This window comes from Narcine bancroftii, chromosome 3, assembly GCF_036971445.1.
Source record: "Narcine bancroftii isolate sNarBan1 chromosome 3, sNarBan1.hap1, whole genome shotgun sequence".
Lineage (NCBI taxonomy): Eukaryota > Metazoa > Chordata > Chondrichthyes > Torpediniformes > Narcinidae > Narcine > Narcine bancroftii.
Window position 1 is genome coordinate 287,270,269 of NC_091471.1, and position 25,429 is coordinate 287,295,697.

General features: G+C 46.2%; 1 protein-coding gene across 2 annotated transcripts in view; it reads right to left on the reverse strand.

Moving 5' to 3' along the window:
- The window catches only part of plppr3a (phospholipid phosphatase related 3a), a 68,193-nt gene extending 43,090 nt beyond the window's left edge, over positions 1–25,103 (reverse strand). The window contains exon 1 of one of the 2 annotated variants that reach the window (XM_069922977.1): positions 24,807–25,103. The gene's annotated coding sequence lies outside the window, so the exon portion shown is untranslated. Of the gene's footprint in view, positions 1–3,681; positions 3,754–24,806 lie in introns of those variants that run through there. The other variant, XM_069922978.1, reaches the window with a different exon arrangement.
- Positions 25,104–25,429: the final 326 nt, after the last annotated feature.

A 25,429-nucleotide genomic window follows, 5' to 3' on the forward strand; every position in this document is an offset into this window, starting at 1 on the left:
TTTAGTTTGTGATGGAAAAAAAAAGGAAATTATAGGCCTATCAGTCCGGCGCTGGTAGATAGAAAGTTATTGGAGTCGATCCTCAAGGACGAGGTTATGAAATACCTCAAGGTGCATGACACGACAGGTCCAAGCCAGTGTGGTTTCACGAAGGGAAGAACCTGCCTAACCAACCTATTGAAATTTTTTGTGGATATCTCAAGTAGAATGGACAAGGGAGAGACTGTCGATGTTGAGCATTTGGATTTTCAAAAGGCCTTTGATAAGGTGCCGCACAAGATGAGAGCCCATGGTATTACAGGAAAGATATTAAGTTGGGTGGAGCATTGGTTGATGGGCAGAAAGCAAAGGGTGGGAATAAAGGGATCCTGTTCTGCTTGGTTGCCAGTTACTCGTGGTGTTCCACAGGGGTTGGTGTTGGGGCCGCTTCTTTTTAACTATGTATATTGATGATTTAGATTATGGATTGAATGGTTTGGTGGCCATTTGCAGATGTCACCACGATAGGTGGTAGAGTAGGAAGTGTTGAAGAAACCGAAAGGTTGCAGAGAGACTTGGACAGTTTAGGAGAGCAGACAAAGAAATGGCAGATGAGACATAATGTTGAGAAATGTATGGATTGTACACTTTGGAAGAGGAAATAAATAGGCAGGTTATTATTTAGATGGGGAGAAAACTCAAAAATCAGAAGTGCAAATGGAATTGAGGGTCATCGTGCAGGATATCCTAAATATTAACCACCTGGTTAGATCGGTAGAAAAGAAAGTGAATGCTATGTTGGCATTTGTTTCAATGGGAATAGTGTACAAGAGTAAAGAGGTGTTGATGAGGCTCTATGGGGCACTGGTGAGACCTCATTTGGAGGACTGTGTGCAGTTCTGGGCTCCTGATCTTAGAAGGGATGTAATGATGTTGGAGAGAGTACAGAGAAGATTTACCAGGATGATTCCTGGAATCGCAAGGGCTAACATATGAGGAATATTTATCAGCTCTTGGACTCTATTCATTGGAGTATAGAAGAAAGAAAGGGGATCTCATCGAAACATTTTGAATGCTGGAAGGACTGGACAGAGTGGATGTGAATAAGATGCTTCACTTGGTGGATGAATCCAGGACACACACTTAGAAGGTACCTATTTGAAACAGAGATGAGGAGAAGTTTCTTCAGCCAGAGAGTCATGAATTTGTGGAATTCGTTGCCATGTAGAGCTGTGGAGGCCCGATCATTGGGGGAGCTTGAGGAGATTAATCGGTGTCTAATTAGTCAGGGGATGGGGAAAAGGCCAAAAATTAGAACTAGATGGGAGAACAGTTGAGCTCAGGGTGGATTTGTGGAGCAGACTCGATGATCCTAGTCATTATTGCACCATTGCACCTGTGGCAGCAGAAACTAACCACAAAAGGTGTCTGATAAAGCTGAGAATAATAAAATCATACAGCGGAAAAACAGATCATTAACTCTGACAGAACACTATTACTTCCATTAATATAATTATATTTATGGCCCATACAGAAGGTGATGCACATATTGAACGAGCTGCTAGAGTCCTTTACCATCACAAACTAAATTCATTTTCGTTTGCTTGCTCCGCAAGGCCACACGGAGAGATGCCAATAACAAGACAAGAAAGAGAAGCAAAAGAGGGTCTCCCCTCAGAGACATCGAATGTCCACATATCCCACCACCTTCTCAGATCCCACAGCCTCCTGTGCTCCCCGAACCTCTGCAGGCGCACAGCCTCCTGTCCAGTCCCGAGCTCAAGGTGTCCGAGTCACCGTCCTCAGTCTCTGGTTCTCAACCCCCAAAGCAATGAAGAAGTTGTCAGTGCCCAAGGATCTTTGGGAGTGCTGTTTGCCATCAGCACCCTCACAAATCCTGATGCCTGGTTCCCAGGTAGCAGCCCACAATTGCTGCATTTGTATTAGACAGGTACACTCGGGAAGAGTTTGAGAGGTATGGGCTGAACATAGGTCTAGTTCAGGTGGACTATTTGATCAGCATGGATACATTGGACCAAAGAACTTCCTTTCACCCTGTATGATCAACACAGTTAAACATCCCAATGTGATTCACAGGAGTGTTGAAAACGAAATCTGGCACCAAGAGATTGGTTCAGGATCAAGAAGAGAGTGATCATGTTAATTCCTCAGAAAGGAGCAGCGTGTGCGTGAATAGATTTAGGTGAGTAGTGGGTTGTGCAGGTCCTGACCCACCCTCTCGACATCCTCTTCCCAGATCCAGTGGCATGATGAGGTCCAAGACGGCTGGGGGAAGTCCTGTTGCTGGGAATGGCCAGACCAAACTTCGACGCAAGGGATGCCTTTTCCACACTTCACGGCACACGCTTGCTAGATGGCCATTGATCCTACGAGAGGGTTCGCCCACCCTTTGACAGATCTTGTTTTTCATCCTGCAGAGTGTCTAGCCCACCCTCCTCACCAGGCAAGCCTGGTGGAGCAGCTGGTTTAGTCACTGACCACGCGACAGGTAATACTGGGTTACATGGTACCAGTAGCACCCCAACGAGTGGCCTGGCACATTGTGATACAGATGCACCAAAATTCTTACTTTCTGCTGCCAAACAGATACTTCTTAAAACTCCAATAGTTTAAGTGATACTAAACACAAAAGATAGATAACAAATATTCACAGCTACCATAGTTCAAGATTTTAAAGATGTGGTGTTACTGTTGTGTAGTCCTTTTGTGGTGGGGGGTCCCTGATTAGTATAACAAAAGGAACCCGATCAGTGTTAGAAAGAAACTGTTCTTGAACTTGAAGGTGCTGGACTTCAGGCTTTTACACCTTCTGCCCAAACATAACAATGAGAAGAGGTTGTGACCAGTGTGATGGAGGGTCTTTTATGATGACTGCTGCCTCCTTGAGGCAGTGCCTCACATAAATGTCTACAATGGATGGAAGATGAGCCTGTGATGGACCTGGCTAGGTTTGCCACCACCTTCTGCATTTCTGGGCACTCAAATTTCTAAGCCAGGTTGTGATGCAACCAGTCGCTTTACTTCCCATATTATACCTTCAGAAGTTTCATGGAATATTCAGCGCCAGGCCAAATCTCCTCAGAAAGAAGACAAGGTGGTTGCTGTGAATTCCAGAGCCAGGGACCTTGGTAGCTGAAGGTTGGTGGGACAGGGAAATGGGGTTGATGTTGAAATTGTTGCAAAATATCAGGTAGTGAGATGGAGGAAGCTATAGATAAGAAGCGAGCCCATGAAGAGCGGCAAGATAGACAATAAAAGGTTGGGTAAATAGGACAATGAAATTTTGCAACAGAAACATCTGATGTGGGCTGAGGTTTGCAAGAGCCACAACACGAAGGAAGGAATAGGTTTACATTTGACTCTAACCCCAACACCTTTGTAACCTTCATGACATCCCAAAAAATACACCAGTAAAGTGGTCTTCCAATTGTACTCACAATCATCAAGTAGGAAATCATTCACATCCAGCACCCTCCAACCTACACAGGGCAAAATTATTAAGACTGCATGATCGTGGAACACCACAATTCCCCAACATTTTGTCAAAGCACAGCAGTGTTGCAGTTCCCAACCACCTGCTCCGATTCCAGTTTTAACTTCTCATCCAAAAGGATGTAGCCACATTCTGGCTACAGCAAAGCCAAGGTTCAGCAAATCACATCCAAATGCAATGCACATTACCAATTCAACAGGGAACCTGTCTGGGTTATCTCCACGCTGGATCAACGTTACCCAGTCCTGCTTTCATCTCCTCCACCTGATGTGTCGTCCACTGCCTTGTGCTCCAGACAAGATCTACGCCGCACCCAGCTTTTGAAGTTCCTTTATTTTCAACAGGGGGAAGCAACCTTTTATTTGAGGTGGAGGATGCTGTGTCCAACCTGCTGACGCAGCTCACAGAGAGACACACACCAAAGTGCTGCTGGTATTATTAAGTGACCTGCCTGCTGATCATATCAGGCACTGCGTGTGTTCACTTTCAGGGTCGGTTGCTCTTTTAATTATGTGAGCTGAATATTTTCAGAAAAGGAAGAACAGCTTCTGTACAATCTTCCAATTTGTTGTGCAGCTCAGAATTCAATTATTTTTATATATATTAGAGAAAGTCATTGAAATTCATAGTGCTACCAGCAAGAGAAAATATACACAGCCCGCTCCACTTCATCTCCAAAGTCCCATCCCAAATTGAAAGCTTCACCCAATTGCCTCAGACTGAATTTTGGTGGCATTTAAGTCTAAGTTACTGTAATCTATGCTAAAGAGATTCACCAGGGTGTTGTCTAACATGGAGGGCTATAGTTACCAGGAGTGATTGAATAAACTGGGGATATTCGCATTGGAATGGAAGAGTTTCATTTAAATATAAATTTAGACAAACACCACAGTAACAATCCATTTTGACCCACAAGTCCATAGTGCCCAATTTTACACCGAATTAACCTACACACCCCCGCCCTTGCGTTTTGAACAGTGGGATGAAACCGGAGACCCCAGGGAAAATCCATGCAGACACAGGGAGAGCATACGTACTCCTCACAGACAGCCCTTTGGTTGACCTTCTAGAGGTTTATACAATAAGGAGGTGTGGAGATAGCACAGATGGTCCTCCCAAATGGAGGGGAGTTTAGATGAGAGGGCAGGTTTGAGGGGAGAATCTCGAGCAAGATTGGAGGCAAGAATTTGTCATAGAGGGAAATGAATATCTGGAACGAGCTGGAGAAACTCAGCAGCTCACGCAGCACCCGTAGGAAGTAAAGGATGACCGCCATTTCAGGCCTGGGCCCTTCATCACTCTTTATCCTTGGATGCTCAGTGTCTGGCTGAGTTTCTCCAGCACATTCGTGTGTTGCACTTGACCACTGCACCTGCGGACTTTCTTCTTGAATTCCATGAGCCACCAGAGGAGGTAGTGGAGACAGGTGCATTTAGATGTATTTCAGGTCTGGGCCTTTGTTAAGGTCTGAGCAAAGAGCAGGAAGGTGCCCGAATAAAAAGGTTGAGGGGGGGGGGGGGGTGAGGGGAAGAAAAGATCACAGGTCAACAGGCAAGAGGTCAGAGGTGGGAGGAGGAGAGAAAAAGATAGAAGGGAAGGGAGTGGGGAGCTGAAGGAAAGGAGACAGAGGATTAGGGAAAGAGAGAGATTGGGGAGGTGTTAATGGAAATCGGTGAAGTCAATATTGATGCAGTCTCATTGGAGACTGCCAAGACAGAATACAAGGTGTTGCTCCTCCAACTTGCAGATGGCCTCGGTTTAGCAGTGCACGAGGCAATGGGCTGGCGTGCCAGTGTGACAATGTTGTGTGAATTTAAAATGGTTGGTCACAGAGACGTCCTTATTGTTGAAGCAGTCAGAGCAAAGGCGCTCAATGAAATGTACTCCCAGTCTGTGTTCAGTCTTCTGCCTGGGGGTCGGTGATTAGTGGAGTGCTGCAAGGATCTATTCTGGGACCCCTACTCTTTGTGATTTTTATAAATGATCTGGATGGAGAGGCAGAAGAATGGGTCAGTATGTTTGCAGATAACATGAAGGTTGGAGGTGTTGTGGATGGAGCTGAAGGTTGTCGACGGTTATAAACAGGTTGTAGAGTTGGGCGGAAAAGTGGCAGATGAAGTTCAATGCAGATAAGTGTGAGGCAATGCACTTGGGAAGGACAAACCAGAAGGCTGAATAGAGAGCGGAGTGTTCAGCAAAGCAGCCACCCAATCAGTGTTTGGTCTGATACATTATTCGCAGGGAAAAGCCTCTCCTTCTTAAGGACTTCTCCCTCGACCGGTCTCTTTACCTCTCAGACTTTCTGTCCCATCACCTCTGGGCCCTCCCCCATTTAGACAAGTAATTTCTCTCTCTTTCCTCAAGTCCAAACCTAAAGTACTGACTGACCATTTCTACCCATGGATGCTGGCTGACTTCTCAAGCTCCTGCAGTAATTCCAGTATTGGAGTGTGCATGGTTTTTTTTTGCAATGGCTTACAAAACTAAGCATTTCACTGTATCTCAGTAGATGTGACGATAAACCACACAAGTCTCGACATCCAGCAACTGTACCAGGTATGCCAAAGGACTGGATTGTGCCGTGGTTCATAGTCTGCCCAACAATCCAGCACCCAATTTCAAACCCAATGCAGTGTCTCAAGCCGAAATATTCTCCATTCTTTCACTTCATAGATGCTGCCTAACCCACTGAACTCCTCCAGCAGTTTTTTTTTTTATTCCTGATTCCAGAATCTGCACTCGCGTGCAGTCACGAGACGTCTCGTGTCTTCCATCAACGTGAAGCTGCTGCTGTGTACCGATATCGTAATTTTTAAAACTTCATAATTTATAATTTAGAGATTATAGCACAGGAACAGGCCCTTCCAGCTCACAAGCCAGTGTTTCGCAAATTACACCCGTGATTAATTAATTCACCAACCACGCATGTCTAATGGAATTCTACACATTGAAATATAGAATCTAGCTCACACGACACTTAAAAGGATGAACCATGATTGCATGAATGAGATGGGTTTAGCAGTTTTCTTTCCACTCACATGCCACCTTAAGTAGCCTCTAGGTGCTCCGTGATTAGTAAGGAATTGCTTACAGTGGTAAGTGGGTGGAAAGGAAAAGGTTGAAAACCACTGTTTTAATCTAATTGACTCATTATGTGCACGGTTTCATAACTCCAAAGGGACAATGACAAATTTTCACAAGCAAAATATTACAGTAACAATTGGGTCTAGAGCAGTGATTCTCAACCTTCCGTTCCCACTCACATACCACCTTAAGCCATCCCTTACTAATCACAGAGCACCGATGGCCTAGGGATGGCTTAAGGTGGTATGTGAGTGGAAAAAGGTTGAGAACCACTGATTTAGACATTCCATCACATAAAAATAAGCACTACTTATGGATGCTTTATTTAATGGAACAAGAAACTGAACAAAATATAGAATAAAATCTTAACTAAATATGTTACTTCGTAGAATGGAATCATACTTAACACATGCTAATACAATTTTATTAGCCATGAAAGAGAGGCTGTGCCAAAATTATCTTGAAACAATTTCAAGTTTACATTTGCACAAGCCTTCAGTGTGCATATGCTTTTGTCACAGGAAAAACATCTGCGCAACGCAAGATTTTTGGACACACTGACTACTAAAAATTAGGGGAATCATTGTGCCTTTTCTTTGTCTCTTGTCCAAGACAGTCTTTTCCCCAAGGGGGACAATGCAGCTAAATGCAATCAAGGTAGATTGTCAATGGGCACCGACTGAAATCAGGAGCCCCTTTCTCATGGGCCCCGAAGTCCTACAGAGTTCAACAAACTTTGATTTGCCACCTCAAGGAAGAGAACTTGGCAGCTTCTGGTCAGATGTTCCAATCTCCATGGTGTACAAGCATTAGGGTGGTCAGCCAGCATTGTCCCCCAGGGTGGCAGTGGCCATCTGATTAAATTGGAAGAAAGTTTAGGAGAGATTACAGAGGTAAGGTGGTTTTGTTTAAGTGGTGGATGCCTGGATTTCAGTGCTGCAGGCTGGTACAATAGGGACATTCAAAAGACTTGAATTGGTACATGGATGCAAGAAAAATGGAGGATTATAGGTGTGAGGCAGGAAGGGTTAGATGGTTGTGGAGTAGGTTGACATAGGTCACCACCACATCGTGGGCCTGTACTGTGCTAAAATGTTATCGAGGGTTATTGATGTCTTCAGTCGGTACCAGTTTCACGGTACTGTGCCCACACACGCAGCTGGCTCACTATGTCCGGGCACTGCTCTGCACCATAGCCTTGGTGCAGGATGATTAAAAAGGAGAGGATGCTAAAGACACCTGCTCTACTGGCAGGGGACAAGGCAGGCCAATGTTGGAGATCCCACCCTTCCCCAAGGATAGTGTCACAGCTCAGCGGCAGCCGCCCCCTCTGAATCTGGTGGCTCTGGGCTTGACCCCACTCCAATCACTCAGGCCGATATACCAGTGATGTATTCTCACGTGTTATTAGTCAGAAAAGCCTCCGAGGGGAGTACACATTCCACTGTGCGAAAAGCCGAGTGACCTGAACAACGTGCCCCCACTGACCAACATCAGTGTGGAGATGCTGGCAGAAAACATGCAGTGGCAGAACATCTGTCAGGAACGCCTGCATTCGAAGCACAGTTCCACTCCAGCTATACTGCAAGTTCAGCACGACACTAAGGAGGAACTTCTACCTTGCTGCCTGGAAACTACTTTCCCCACAGTGCACTGCGGGATCTTGCCGTGCACAGAGATGGCTTGCTGTGTGTTTGCCACTTTGCAACATGTCTGTTGCAATGCAAGGTCCCTGAGAAATGAATATTTTTTCCTTTTCTGTCCTGGTCCTCCTGGGTGGTGGAGAGGACCACTGGCCACCAAATTAGCAGGGCCTCCTCTACCTCGGGGAGGCTGGGTGCAGACAGAGATCGCTTCGCTGAGCACATTCGCTCTGTCCGCTGCAAAACCGAGGATCTCCCAGTGACCAACCACTTCAACTCCCCACCCCATTCTCATACTGACCGGTCTGCCCATGGCCTCGTGCACTGCCAAAAAAATACCATGCACAAATTAGAAGAACAACTTACACCGTGTCTCGGTGGTCTCCAGCCAGACAGCATCAATATCAACCTCCAATTTCCATTCATCCCTGCCCCATTGTCCTTTCCTGTGGTTCCCCACCCCACTCTTCCCTCCCTTATATCAGAGGCTTATCCCCTCCCTCTATAACATTGATCTCCTACCCATATCCACCTATTAGCCTGTGCTTCCTCCCCCCCGCCCCCCCCCCCCCCCCCCCACTTCCAGACACTCTGAAGAGCTCAGGCCTGAAACAAAATTAACTGCCTTTTACTTCCAATGGATGCTACGCGACCTGCTGAATTTCTCCAGCACTTTTGCGTGCTGCCCAGGACCCCAGCATCTGCAGATGGGCTTGTTTACCGGAAGGACTGGAAACTCTTGTCAAATGGGAGGATTGAAGAAGGGACAGAGATGTCAACCCGAGAGCAAGTTGAAGAATCTTACAGTACGAAAAATGTCCAGCATTTCCTTCTAGCTCCCACTCCAGATCAAAGGTGATCATCTTATATTTGCCCTTGCTGGAATTTTCTATTTTTTTAGGGTTTTTCTTCCTTCAACGCTGATTATTCGGTTTCCCCTCAAAAGAATTGAGGCACCTTCCAGCGTTAAGCCGCAAAATGCTCAAGTCCATTTGATACAACATCAGCCGATGGCATCGCTTTGTAATGAAAGCAAAAAGCTTGCTCTGCACACCCGCTGGCCGTCTTTGCCACCTGCCTTCCGGACGGGTGTCACTCTTCAGTAGCTTGGACCTTGGGAATTGCGAGTGGATCACCTCGAAGCCCAACAATCTGGGAACTGACAGCAGATTGCAAATCCACCCGAGGAATCATTACACAACAAATTCGCACTGTGCTTTTTCATTGTTTTTTTTTTAAAGTGTCAAAGATGAAGTATGGAGCATCCATGACTGGAATAAACACAAATCTCCACCATATAAACCACCACATTTATCACTGCAAAGGCATTGTTAACCAGAGGGGGCTGTGGACAGAAACAGAAATTCTCTGGAGTGAGGTGCAGTCTCCTTGCGGTTACAGACTCCACAATTGCCCACTAGTCAAACGACGGAGTTGTTCCGTGAGATGGCATCTGTTCACACGAGATGGTCTTGCATACTCATGCCTTGTGAACAGAGGGGGCTTTCTGCCACAATCTCCATTAGTTGTTGGCATGCTCAATTTAGAGAGGCATTTTCTCAAACTATGGAATAGTCTATGGGTTTGTTAAGATCAGCCCTCAGTGAAAGCAAATAGTGACATAATAAACAAGGAACACAAAAACCAAGTCGTAAATTCAACGATCCAAAAAAAATTCTCAGACTGTTCCCACCAAAGCCCAACAATGGGCTCAAACCTTCCACAGCCCTCACCTCTCCCACCCTAGATTCGAGACCCTGGAAACTGCAGATACTGGAATTTAAAAGCCAAATATCACTCAGCAAAGTCGAGCAGCATCTGACTCCATGAAGGCTCCCGAGCTGAAACGTCAACTGTTCTTTTTTTACCTCCCACTGACCTGCTGAATTCTTCCAGCAGGTCGCGGTTACCTTAAAAAAGGAGGAGTTAAGGTGTGTTGCGGGTGTAAACACAGGATCAAGGAGCCTTCTGCTTTAAACACACAGAATGTTGGAGGAGCTCAGCAGGTCCAAGCACCATCCATGGAAGGAAATAGACAGTGGACGTCCCTGGCCTGCAAACCGCAAGGAACTGGCAGATGCCTGAATAAAAGGGTGGGGGGGGGGTGGGGGGGGGAGGAGCATGGGTTGGCAGGTAGAGGTGAATATAGGTGAGAGAGGGAAGAAATAGAAAAGCTAGGAGGTGTTGGGGAGGTCCATGGCAGGTTGTGGAGAGCAAGGCTTGCCTCCCCCCCCCCCACCCCCCACCCCATTTCTTCCCCACTCACCTCCATTCACTTATTGGCTACCAACCTGGTTTCTCCACATCTTTATTTGGACTTCTGCCTGTTTCTTGCTATCCTGAAGGGTTTTTGTCCTGTTTGTCTATCACCTTCCATGGATGCTACCTGCCCCTGGTGAATCTCTCCACCATTCAGCTCCAGTTTTCCAGACTACTTTGTTGACCTCTGCTTTAAACAAATTACCTGTATAAAACTGGGAAAAACAGCTCAGCACCCATGAACCGAGGAGCAAGTTCAAGCTTTCGATTGGTCAGCAGAACCATCCCAGCCTCGTCTACTTCTACAACTTCCTCACTCCAGGCCTTTCTCCTGAAGTGATCAAGTAATTGAATGGGAGAGGTTTGTCATCTGGTCAAGGTCCCCTGGCTAATGTAGCCCCAAGATAAAGAATCAAAAGATGGTTAAATACAAGCTTATTGTCACTTGCACCAAGGCATAGTGAGAAAATTTGCTTTGTGAGCAGTCCAGCTAGATATCTCAAACATAGTACAGCAAATCTATCAGCTAGTATCATTTACCTCAACAGCGATGAAGTGCTGGTGTTGAAACATATTAGCTCCTGTCTGAGTGGTGACAGATACATTCCAATTCTACTATCGTAGCAAAAGGTCTCTGGCTTTGATTCAATAAATATTCACTTGAAGGCTAAGTGAGACACTTATTGGTGATGCGTTTTCAATTAACCAAGTCCAGATATATTTAAATCCTATATTCCAACACAAACTTGAAAGTATGTTGAAATGAAATATCCATAAATAACATCTGTATAAACTTCCAGTACACATTTATGATCTTGGTCAATTCAAGTCATGGCGATCTCACTCACCCTTCTTTATTCTGCTGCCATGTTTTATATTATATCTAAAACCCCAGATTTGCTCTCTTCTCCACCGCACGTGCTCCAGGCGGCACTCCAACCTTGAGCGCCTCTTGCGTGCTCCAACCTCGAGCATGTGCATTACAAAAAGTAAAAGCCAACTCGGGATGGCTCTGATGACCATGCAGGGACCAATGGGATGCCGACCTAACAAGGTAAGTAAATTCTTTACATATTTTTGGCCCCTCCAGATGCCATCTCACTGGCTCTACACAAAGCCCTGGAACACCTGGACAGTAAAGGTGCATTCATCAGGATGCTCTTTATCGACTACAGTTTGGCATTTAACACCATCATCCCCTCAAAACTGATCACCAAACTCCACAATCTGGGACTCAACACCCCATTGTGTAATTGGATCATGGATTTCCTCACCTCCAGACCACAATCAGTGAGGATTGACAAGAACATCCCCTCCACAATCTCCATCAGTACCAGAGCACCATAGGGCTGCATTCTTGGCCCCCTGCTCTACTCACTTTACACTTATGACTGTGTGGCTCTGTACGACAATAACTCCCTCTACAAAGAAAGGTGATGAGTCTGCATACAGGAGGGAGATTGAAAACTTGGCTGAATGGTGCACCAACAACAACCTTGCACTCAATGTCACCAAAACTAAGGAGCTAATTATTGATTTCAGGAAGGGAAAGGCAGAGGTTCACAATCCATTGATCATTGGGGGATCAGAGGTGGAGAGAGTGAGCACATTTAAGTTCTTGCGAGTCATTATCTCGGATTATTTTTCCTGGAGTGAACACACTAAAGGCATCGAGATAAAAGCACGTCAGTGCCTCTACTTCCTGAGCAGTTTGCGGCGGTTTAGTATGACACCAAAAACCCCTGGCAAATTTCTTCAGAGTTGTGGTGGAAAGTGCGCTGACTGGCTGCATCATGGTCTAGTATGGGGACACCAATACCCCTGAGAATAAAGCCCTCCAAAAGGTAGTGGGCACAGCCTAGGACAAAACCCTCCTCACTATCGAGAGTATCTACAGGGAACGCTGCAGTCGGAGCTATCATCAAAGACCCACACCACCCAGCACACCCTCGGTTCTCGCTGCTACCGTCAGGAAAGAGATATCAGTGCCGCAAGACTTGCAGCATCAGGTTCAGGAACAGCTGCTCCCCCTCCACCATCAGACTCAACAACAAAATCAGACTCATTTAAGGACTCGTACTTGTGAACTTCATTGATTTTTTAAAAATTTCTCTGTATTGCACAGTTTATTTACATTCGTTATCAGTTTACATTTATACCCAGTGTACAGTGTTTTTTTTTGCACTACCAATTAGTGGTAATTCTGCCACAGAAAAAGACTCTCAGGGTTGTATGTGATGTCATGAATGTACTCTGACAATAAATCTGAACTCTGTAGACATAGTGTGCAGAGTTAGAGAGAGAGAGAGAGAGAGAGAGAGGGAGGAAAGGCTGCTTTTCCAAGGCAGTGGGAAGTCTAGATGGAGTCGATCGATGGGGGAGAGGGAGAGGGTGTGTAATGGCCGAAGCCACGTTCACGGTGGCCCTCACGACAGAGTTGCGGTTTTGGGTGGAGCAGTTCCCTCACTGTGATGCACTGACCGAATGCATTCAATTGGTGCAGCTGTAGAAGTTTCCCAGGTGCTGATGAGCTTTTTCAGCCATCGAGTTGATATGAGTGGGCCACCTCGTGGCAAGAGCAACATTTTATCTTGAAGATAGAGATAGACCCTCAGACTTGTGCCGCATCAGAAACAGATGAAGATAAACAGCAAGACAACGGATCCAGGACAACTTCTCAAACTCAGCTTAAATGGTGTTTTAAGGTTTGTTTCTCCACATCCCCAAATTTTTTTTGTTAAAAAACGACTTAGGGAGGCTTCTGTGTCAGACCAAGCTCTACATGGGACAGGGAGAGATCAGAATTTGTAAGGTTGGACCTAGTCCTGCTCCCTCCAACATTCTCAGGAACATGGCAACAAACAGCCGGAGGCACTGAGAGCACCCTGGCGTACAGGGACCAATCTGACTTTCCTTCACACATGGGATGAGAAGGGTGAAAACACCATGAGGAATCACCTCACTGGTCCTTCTTATAGGAGGAGCCAAACCTTCGCATGCCAAGCGCAGAAGCAAGTCTTTAACACTGCTTGTCTTAAAACAGCTTGCATCGTTTGGCCACAGCCCTTTGACACCTAACCCTCAGGGCATCTCAGCAGCAGCAAGTCTGCAGAAAAATAACATCCACTGCGTTGAACTAATTGGCTTCTCCTGCACGCCAAGCTTATGAAGGACTGTTTTGCACACTGTGTTCTGCCTCATTACTCACTGCACATCGAGAGCGTAACAGAACTTCACCTGCAGTTTAATACTGCATATAGCAGCTCAGCAGAAATAATTCAGCCGGTCTCCAGAGTCACTGTGTGCAGCCTGAAGCATACAAGCAGCGAGAGCAAGATTGCAGAGCAAGGCAGTCACAATCGATTCTGGGAAAACATTAATGCAGCAACTCAAGCTAGCCACTTGCTTTCTCCCCAACCCCCCCCCCCCCCCACCAGGGAAAATAGCAAGGCACTCCTTCCAGGGTACCCCAGCTTATCTCAGCCGTGCTTTCACTGCTGGCTTGTTTCCTCCTCAACTCCCTGCAGCCAAGGCACCTCTGGACTTCTACCATCCTGGCCCCTTCCCTGGCCCGGATGGTGTCTACTACTCAGGGCTGCCACCGCAGGGCAGAACACAGAGAACGAGGCAATGGACCATCCCACATCTGTGCGGCCAAGTGGCCAATCGCAAATCATCGTCAAAGTTGGAACAACATGGAGTCGTACAGTTTGGAAACATTCCTGACACTCTGCATCGCAGCTGCTCCCGTTATTTTCTTTTGACCCTGTCGGATCCGTTTCTAGAACCCATTAACAAAGCATCTTCCAACAGAGCAAGTCATAGGGTTTTAACAAGGCCTTCATCTGTGCTGACCAAGTTGGCTCCCTTTGACCATTTCCCTCCAAAACCTTTTGAATCCAGGTACCTTTCTAAATGCCTTTTCAAACATCACTGTGCTCATCTCTACAACTTCCTCTGGCAGCTCACCCCATTTACCCACCACACTCTGTGTGGAAAAGTTACCACTCGAGTCCTTTTAAAATCTTCCCCCTCTCACCTTAAAGCTACCCTCTATGGTTTTAGATAAAGCTGCCATGGGAAGAAGACGATGACCATTCTACGCCCTTCCTGATTTGATAGACCTGTGCAAGGTCACCCCTCAATCTCTGTGCACCAGGATAAGAGTTCCTTCCTATGTAGCCTCTCCTTGCTTCTTCAGATCACCAATCCCAGTAACATCCTTGTGAATCTTTCTGCATCCTTTCTAATTGGCTTTACAACCACAGAAACAGGCCCTTTGGCACAATGTGTCCATGTCGACTAGGTTAGTCCCATTTGCTTGCATTTGGCCCACATTCTTTCCATGGACCTGACCAAATATTTGTTAAATGTTGCTATTGCCCTACTTCTCTGACAGCTCCTTACACAAACCCACTCTTTCAATAACACCAAAGACTGAGAGAGGAGAACGATAGGCTTTAATACACATTAGATTATAGCTGTCCCGACTCCATTTGCCCGAATGGAGGACGGGGAAAGGGAGGTCGACTTTATGGCCAGGTCACAAGGGGAGGAGTCACTAGCGAGTGAGTCATCAGTAGGCGGGCCAGCCACTCATACACAGCAGAGTACATACATATCACCACCCTCTGTGTAGAAAAAGATATCCTTCAGGTTCCTTTTAAATCCTTCCCTTCTCACCTCAAGTCCATCCTGCTCTCGTTTTAGACTCCCCATGAAAAAATGACCATGACTATTTATGTAATTTACACCCCTCATGATTTTCATAAACCTCTACAAGGTCTCCTGAACTTCAAGGAGAAAAATCCCAGTCTTCCCTCATATAGCAGTACTTTCTCATGAATCTTTTCTGCACCGTTTCCAGCTAAATCACATCCTTCCTGTAGCTCGGCGAGCAGAATGACGCATGCTACTCCAACTGTGGCCTCACCAATGACATCCATCCATGCACCATTACCACATCAACATTGCCTTATGTACAGCCAAGCCAAGGCCACCAGCAACTTGGAGGAACAACATGTTATATTCAGTGTTACGAACTAATAAAACTAACAAAGGAACAGCCATGGAAGATCCATCAGACATTGGTAAACGCAAAATAGTTTTTTATTGAACTATTAATAACATAACATTCTTTACTTATCTCTAAATTTAACCTCACTATGTGCAAGAGAGAGAGTGTGAGTTAAAGTCCAAAACCATGACAGTTTAAGCTTGATTCTGGAAAAGGTCAATTTTAAAGTCCAGTTTAAAATATCTTGTTCAGGATCCTTTAAAATCATTCTGAAGCACTTTAAACTCACAAGTCTCTTGATGAGATGTCTTTCAGAGAGCTAGTCTTCAAACTGGAATGACCATCTTCTGGCACAAATGAGGCTGCCTCTCTTTTCTTTAAAGAGGAGTTGGAGTGGCTATCTTTTAAAAAAGACCATTGGGTGCTCCTTCTGTTAATAAGAACACAGATTCTATTCAAGGGATTTGAAAACTTTACTTCTTAGAGGTAGTCAGAAATGGTCTTACTTATTTAAAAGCCACTGATGTTGTGCATCTCCTGTAATAAGGATAATACAAGTCCCGTCTTTCCAGGAGGTGAGGAGTTTCTCAGTCTTCTTCTGATGAAAATGTCACTCTGCCTTCAATATATAATTCCTGACATCATGTGATGTTACATCATCAATGAGATCAGTCTCAATTCTTGGAAACCATGTGACCATTTACTGGAATCATTAATAGTTGCCAGCTCCAGTTTCTTGGAAACCATGTGACCTTCATAAATCTGGCTTGCAGATGTCACAACTCCGAAAGATGGCCTCACTTCTGAATGTATTGTATGGGTGGGTGCAACCCTTTTCCAAACCCACTACATTACCCAAGACATATTTATAAGAAATATAGCTTAACATTAACCTAAATATCATTAACACCGATCCATTACACCAGTCTTGGATGTCGCCAACCATATGTCATTAACATTACTCCTCCAATTTCCATGAACCCATACCATCATCTCTCATTCCCTATCTTTTCTACTCCCCAACCTGCAGCCTCTTAGTTAGCCTGTGCTCTACCTCCTGCCCAAATTCCCATCTCCTCTTCCCCCACATTTTTTATTCAGACTTTGAGGATATTAAAAAAAAACCCAGACCAGAGATCCAAGATATTAACATCCCAGTAAACACAACATACTGGTCACACTGATGCCAGGGAGGCAGACCTGGCCATCCCTGTGGATGAACAAGATTTGCCTTGGTTCTCACAGCCACAACATCCAGGAGAAACGTTCTTCAAACACCCAGGCATGAAAACTAATAGATTGCCGATGAATAAGTCCATAGTACCAGGCAAGTGTGAGATGGGTTGGCCAATAGGTGAGTAAACAAGAGTGGGGTTCTTCAACCAAGGAAGAGGACAAAATTAAACATGCATGATCCAAAACATTTTTTTTTCAGTAAGTGAACTGCACTGTGGAAAATGAGAAACCAATCTCTGCAAAGCAATTCCCACTATCAGACCACATTCAAAAAATGTAACGATACAGCACAGAGGAAGGCCTTTTTAGCCCTGTGATAGTACAGATTCTGTCACCAATGTGTATATGTACAGACTGTAGTGTAGGATGACCAACTGAAAAACCTCACAAAGATAAGCGTATACAGAGCCGTTGTCATACCCACACTCCTGTTCAGCTCCGAATCATGGGTCCTCTACCGGCATCACCTACGGCTCCTAGAACGCTTCCACCAGCGTTGTCTCCGCTCCATCCTCAACATCCATTGGAGCGCTTTCATCCCTAACGTCGAAGTACTCGAGATGGCAGAGGTCGACAGCATCGAGTCCACGCTGCTGAAGATCCAGCTGCGCTGGATGGGTCACGTCTCCAGAATGGAGGGCCATCGCCTTCCCAAGATCGTGTTATATGGCGAGCTCTCCACTGGCCACCGTGACAGAGGTGCACCAAAGAAAAGGTACAAGGACTGCCTAAAGAAATCTCTTGGTGCCTGCCACATTGACCACCGCCAGTGGGCTGATATCGCCTCAAACCGTGCATCTTGGCGCCTCACAGTTTGGCGGGCAGCAACCTCCTTTGAAGAAGACCGCAGAGCCCACCTCACTGACAAAAGGCAAAGGAGGAAAAACCCAACACCCAACCCCAACCAACCAATTTTCCCCTGCAGCCGCTGCAACCGTGTCTGCCTGTCCCGCATCGGACTTGTCAGCCACAAACGAGCCTGCAGCTGACGTGGACTTTTACCCCCTCCATAAATCTTCGTCCGCGAAGCCAAGCCAAAGAAGAAAAGAAGTGTAGGATGACTGTGAATGGCTGAGAGCGTAGCCACACCTAGTGGCAGGTCTTAAAGGATTGCTCCTAGCCAGACCAGGTCATTTTGGACTGGTCAACCTACTTGTGATATGCTCCAGTCTTTTAGTTAATAAAAGCCTTGGTTTGGATCAAAAAGTCTTTGGTTCTTTCGACGCGCATTACAAGCCCATGAAATCCAATTACACCCGATTAACCTACTGACTCCGCACGTTTCGGGGAATGGGTGGATCCCGGATTACTCGGAGAGAATCCATGCACGTCACGGGGAGAGCATATAAACTCCACACAGACTGGCAGCTTCGAACCAGGCTTTGCACACAACTTGGTCAAGTGTTAATGCTTAATGCCACACTCAAAAACCGTTAGCCTAATGTTACTACAGTGCCGAAGTCCCAGGTTCGAATCCTGCGCTGTCTGTAAGGAGTGTGTACATTCTCCCAGTGTCTGCGTGGATTTCCTCCCACCCTTTAAAACTCCACAGAAGTTGGAAGTTAATTGGTGTATTTAGGGGTCACGGAGCCAGAACCTGTTACCATGCTGCATGTCTAAATTTAAAATGAATCTGTTTTCAATTACTCAACAGAAGTCCTACAAATTCTTCTGTGCCGTTTTATCATTTAGACACCACTTGTATTCTCCACATTTCTTTTTATTTTTAGGAAATGCTCTTTTAAAAAAAAAAAAAATCACAAAATCTTGGCTGTAGTTTCAAAATAGTGTTTATGGGCTTTCTCAAACATCAGGTGCGAGGAGTCAAACTTTGTGTCAGTAACTCTTTCCTACACAGCTCTGACTTCAAGACCGGTGGTGGCCCCAGTTATTTTCCACACACAGAACACCTTTACCCTTTTTATTCAGACATCAACCTGCTTTTCCATATTCCCAGTGAAGGGCTCAGGCCAGAAACATTAGAGGTTTTTAATGCACAAAAGCCACGTTATCGTCTGCTCAAGTTTTTTTTTTAAAAAAAGGTGTATTTAGCTTTTATGCAAAGGACGGAAAAGGCAGATCACACAGTCCTTTTATGTAGCCCAGAGCAATGTACCAGCTTCTCGGGGCAAAAGGGATGTGTAGCACAGCAGTGACCACCCGGTGACAGCCCTATGCCCCAATGCCTGACAGACCTCCCACCCCACTCCCTTCCTCCTCCATTCTCATCCCTCCCCACCCCTTCCCCTTCCTCTCTCTCCCTCATTCCCCCTTCCTCTTGCCCCATCCCTCCAACACCAATCCCACTGCCCTGTTCCATCCTGACAGCCCCTTCGCCCAGTTCACTGAATCTGCAAACCCCGTACAACCAGCATTGAATGAAGCAGTGCCGCCGCCAGGAGCTTGCAGAGCCCCAGCCATTCGGTCCAGGGGGCAGCGTGAGGGAATGGGGGGGGGTGGGAAACGGGGCAGGGGAGCCAGCAGTGTGGGGGAGCGCAGCCTGACGGCTTCACTGGCCGCTCTGTGGGGTAACAGGGCTGTCAGCACGGTCCATCATCTTACCTTCCTGTTTGAAGCCACTTTTAGCACCAAATTCTTTTATGCAGGACGTGGAGAGACTTGCTCCACCTCTGACGCTACCACCCTTGACAGAGCTCGTTGGACCTACCAATCCACCTTTGGACCTTTTATACAGGTAAGTTGGGTGTCTTAAAGGCAGAGGAAACCTGTCTTTACTGATCGCTAATTTTCACTGTAGTCAGCCTTTTACTTCCTTTGGATGCTGTGTGACCTGCTGAGTTCCTCCAGAGGCCTTGTGTACTGAGCTCAAGTCTTCATTCCTTTCCACAGACCACATGTAGCACATCTACAGGCCACCAGTGGGGGAGGAGATGGAATTTCAAGTCCCCTTACAAGAACACCAAACTTTTGTTAGGATTTTTTTTCTTTTTTAAGTGTTTTTAACGTTCCACATTACTTGTTTACTACATCAGTAACGTTAGTCTTCACCACACCACTACAGAGAGCAAACTCACGGATCACAGACTTATCCATTTCAGGGCCAACAAACGCTCCTACATTTGCACCATTTCTTTCAGTGTCTCTGACCGCAAAGGGGACCTGTTGAAACCACCTTTTCCCCCTCTCAAGATTTCACATTACTCTGCAATAAATTTCATCTGACACTCCTCTGCCCATCGTACCAGTCTTTCCATATCTTTTTGAACTCATAACCATCCTCCTCAATATCCACACACCTACAAACTTTTGCAATTTTTAATTTAATACCGGCCCACAAGCCTGTGCTGCCCAAATACACCCATTAACTTCCATAGGTTTTGAAGGGTGGGAGGAAACTGGAGCATCTAGAAGAAACCCACAAAGACACAGGAAGAACATACAAACTCCTTGCAGACAGCGCTCGGTTTGTACCGGGATCGCTGACACTGTAATAGCGTTGTGTTCAGAATTTATCATCATGAACAAAATTCATATTATGAACCATCTTACAACATTACTAAAAAAATACCAGTGCATGAAAAGTAAGGCAGTCTTTGGTTCATTGATTATTGAGGAATCTGATGGCAGCGGGGAAGAAGCTGTCCTTGTGCCACTCAGTGCTCGCCTTTAAGCTCCTGTACCTTTTCCCCGATGGTAGCAGAATGAAGAGGGCATGGTCTGGGTAGTGGGGATCTTTTGAGGACAGAGACTGCTTTATTAAGCCACCGGCTCATGTAGATGTCCTCGATAAAGTTAACTGCTGCACTAACTGTGCCATCCTTTGACCGGGCAATCTCTGCTAAATTGAGAATGGCCCTGAATGCCCTCTCCACATTCTTACCCACATTGAGGAAAGTATTAATGCTGGTACCAAGTCCTGGGCAATTTCACTGCAGTTTTAAAAAGCAGCTTTCTTGACAATTTTCTGCTTCTTGCAATTTAATCATTTTTCTCTCCTTTACTTACTTTTTAAGTGCACAAAAAGCCCCTTGAACTCCTCGGCTTTCAATCTTGATGGCTCCTTATCTAACACCCATTGGAAATCCATGTTTATCAGATATTCCTCTCATCTAATACTTCATAAAAAACTCTCTTATGAAATTAGCAAGTTAGTTAATAATTTAATTTAGTTAGGAGATTAAACTTGTACCTCCTAATAAAATCTGAACTTTTCCATTACACAAATATATAGGCTTCAAACTACGATCGCAGACTTGGATCATTCTTTAACACAAACAAATCCAACATCTATAATTATACTTTATTTACACACAATTTATTGCTTCTTTATTTCCCTTGAGAAAGCGCTGAACCATGTCCCTGTTCCACAGCCCTCAGTTGCCCAGCATGAAAACAGGCCCTTTTGGCCCAACTTGCCCAAAATGTCCCTCCCATACCAGTCTGGCCTGCCTGTGTTTGGCCCACATGCCTCCAAATCCATCCTATCCATGGGTATTCATCCATTTTTTTCTTAAACATAGGATGCCATAGGCGCTCTGTGGTTATCAAGGGATTACTTAAGGTGCCTGTGAGTGGAAAAAGAGGTTGAGAATCACTGCAATAGAATCTGCTTCACCCACCTCCTCCAGCAGTGCATTCCATTAGCCCACCACCTCGTGCATATATTAAAAAAATTACCCTCCAGATTCCTGTTAAATCTCTCTCCATTCATCTTAAACCTATGTCCTTTATTTACTGATTTGGCTCCCCAGGGAATGAAGCCTCTGGCCGCCGGCAAAATTTGACCCACAGCGTCAGGTGGGAGTTCCAGGATTTTGATCCATCAGCAGATGCACCCCATAATCCCAGGACAGGAGGTGTGGGATTGGCAAGCGGTGACGTTCTTGTGACCTTGGACCTTTTTCAGAAAGAAACACCTGTTACTGAGTCTGATGAATCCCAATGGTAAAGTGATCATCTTGTGATCTCTGCTATGGGCACAGTCCCACATTCCGGTCCTGCGACATTAACTGTTTTAGTTAGAGTTGGGCTCATTAAATCAGACAGTCATAGAGTACATTAAGCAGACCCTTCAGCCCATTGAAACTGTGCTGACCCCTTTATAGTGAAGCTGGGCCAATCCCACTTAATTCTCCACACATTCCTCTCGGTCGGAATCAGGCGGCTACGGGCACTTCCTAATGGAACACGAGCTGACCCGCAAACTGCATGAACACTTCCTGCAACCTCAAACTAGTCTCTGTCCACTGGAAAAATTAAGGAAAGATTCCACAGAGCCTGTTGGGAGAACAAAGTTCTACTTGTATACTGATCAAACTACCAAGCAATTAATATCAGTACAAATATATTTTAATTTTAAACTATACAGCATTATGGAAGGCCTTTTTTTTTTGCCCATGATGGCATCAATCCCACCCAATTAACCCACCCTGGATGTTTTTGGAGGGTGGGAGAAAACCCAGGGAAATCCCGCAGAGTCAATGGGAGAACCTTTCAGACAGCACCAGTGACCTGGTGCTGTAACTCCATTTATCACAGTCATAGTGACTGCTTATTGGAAGTTCTTGGCTCCCTGCAACGTGCCCGCGATACCAAGGAGATATGAAGTGATCTGTACAGTTGCAAGGCCCTATTATTAGCTCATTCTTTCAGGATTTTACTCCAGAATAACTTCTTAGGGGAAGCGCCAATGTGGTTTGGTGACCCCCCCCAAACGCTCTGTCTTTGCACAACATTCTTCCCTCCTCCACAGATCAGTGGTGGTGTAGCAGCAGGACCATGGAGACAGAAATGAGTCTGTCTATCCTCAAGGCCAATGGAGGCTGAAAATGTCCCATCATTGAACAAGTGCGGCACGGGCCAGGTTGAAGCCTTGCTTTCCGACAGGGATCAGGTGTTACATTACCTAATCCACACCCATAGGCTCTGACAGAGATCCCACCTCAAGTGCGACATACTTCACAACCTCAGGATCCCCCTCCGCCAACCCCCCTCTGGAACCAACTTAAAAGCTAATTAAGGAGTCAGAAATAACAACTTGGAAATGGACCCAACAATGTGCTGCCAGTGAACTCTGACAGAAGCATCGTAACGTTGGCCACTTAATCAGTTTTAGTGAGCTGGTACAAGGAATGGATTTACTGAGGCAATGGGAGCTACTACTCTTCATCTTGATCACACCACAGGTTCAATCCCACTCACTGCAAACAGGTCTCAGCACAGTGTCTACTCTACGCACAGAGCCCCATCAATACTCTCCATTATGTTGACCAAGGAGCAAACAACAGGGACATTTTCCCCTTGTATTTTAATCACACAACACTCAAAATGGCAGATGGGTCCTCAGTACATCATACCAAAATACTGCAGTGGTGTGTCAGCCTTGTGCTCAATTTCCTGGGGTGGGGCCCATGATGCCCTCTTTCCCATCCCTCAGAATGAAGTTGACCATTATCCCTCTGTTCGTGGATGGAGAATGTGCCAGGAGACCTATACGAAAGAGGGGAGTGAAGGGTTTCCAGTGCAGCACACAGGTCTAACAAGACGACACCTTACAACGGCGACTCTGTCGGGAATATTCAAATATTCCCATTCAGAGCTTCTTAAAAAAAAAATCAGAAACCAAGAGAGAGAAACTTTCTCATCAACCTAACAGAGATTGTGCACCTGGATTGAAATGTTTTACTGGTGTAACATGAAGCTACCAGAATCACAATTTATTGTCATGAACATATCACAAAATTCGATGTTTTACTGCAGCATTCACCTTACAACAATTTTAAAAAGTACAAGAAAATTAAGGCAGTGTCTATGGCCCATTGTTCATTCGGAAATGTGATGGCAACGGGGAAGAAGCTGTCCTTGTGCTCATCTTCAGGCTCCTGTACCTCCTTCCCAATGGCAGCAAAGAGGGCATGGCCTGGGTGGTGGGTGTACTTAAGGATAGAGGCTGCATTCTTAAAATACCACCTCTTGTAGATGTCCTCGATGGAGTGAAGATTGGAACAGGCCAAGTTAACAATCATCTGGAGTTTTTTCTTGCCCTGAATATTGACATCTCTGGGCCAGACAGTGAGGCAACCAGCCAGGATGATCTCCTGGAGAAGGTTTTTGAGGCTCTTCAGTGATGTACCAAATCTCCTGAAACTCATCACAAAGTATAGCCGTTGGCCGGCCTCCTTCGTGATTGTATCAACATGGACAGATCCTCGGAGATGTTACCACCCAGGAATTTGAAGTTCTTGACCCCTCTCCATATTCCGTCCTGGAAAACTGACAATTTTTCACGGCCAGTACCAACCACAGAGAATTTACACTTTTATTTTGTTTTGAGAATCTGTAGCTAGCTTTAAAACCTTCTCACCCAAATGAGGACTTTTTTTTTCCAAAGAAAAGGTGGTCCATGATGTGAGTGTGTGAAAGGCAGGCCCAGCTGTCCAGTCAGAGTGGGGCTGGAAGCACAAGGTGATTATTTGCCCATCCAATCAAGAACCATTCAAACTAGTTATTCCAGTCTGAACTGCTTGGAATTATTACTGATGCTTTCTTTACTGAGGCCAGAAGTTGAGGGATCTCTTAACTGAAGTTGCAAATCTGAAAATTGCAGGTTTCGCCAAACAATAATAGCAGGCGAGAAATAATGATCTGTACCACCCCCACCCCCCAAAAAAACCCTATAAAATCCCAAATTCCTTTAAAATGCGCAAACATTTGTATGCGCTGGAAGCTCTCGCTCGCTCATGTCATTTGGGGGCGATTGAAGCGGTCTCGGAAATGCAAGCGTTGCTTTTCCTTGACTGAGATCCGAGGGTTATCAGTATCCCGGGAGCGCCCCAGTCCCCAAGGCAATTAGCACAGGGGACTCGATGCAGTGCATTTAAAATGATCGCATCTCATCGCGATGGACATCAGGAATGGACCTCGCTGGGATGCATACAGACATCCCCAATTTTGTGCAGAATCTCCCACTTCTGTGTGGGTCTCATTTCCAGTTAACAAAGAATGCAAGGGGCTTTCCCTTCTAAAACACCGCGGCGTCCATACAAAGAAACTTCAAGCAACCCCCGGTATCCGGCAGGGTCCCCGAACGTTCGTGATTTTTTTGGCTGCTTACCTTTCCTTAGCCGGGGAGGTGCGGAGATGGGGGACCGGTTGGTTATCCGCAGTGTGTCTCTTCTCTCCGCTCTGCAGACAGATGTTAGAAGGAAGAACCAGCAGAAAGAGAGAGGGGGGGGGGGGGGGTTCTCAGCCCCGCGCCTGGCCGGCAACTGGGGCGGAACTGCTGCGGGAACCTCCAGGCATCTCCCAACCACACCTGGGAGAGGCTCTGCGCTGCCTGCCCGGTGGCGAACAGCAGCGACTCCCCCCTCCCACCTCGCTCACCGCGCAGACCACCCGACGGGGCGGCCGCTTGGCCTCGCTGGGGCAGAGAAACCTGCGGGCTGACGAACAAAGAGCAGGGGGAAGACGGCAGCTTCCATCACATCCAACAGGAGGTGGTGTTGGGGAAGGGCACCGCAGCCAGCGGGGCGGGGGGAGGGGGGGGAGTGGGGGGGCTGTCAGTGCACGGGGACCCGCTGCAAGCCGCTCGCTCAGCACCACACCGTGCAGCAGGGATGAGATCACTTTAACCCTTTCACCGCCGCGCTGGGGAGGGGGCGGGGGGGGGGGAAGAGTTGAGCCCTCATCCAACGGCCTTTCGCATCGTGTGGGCAGAATCGCACCGAGTCGAGGCGT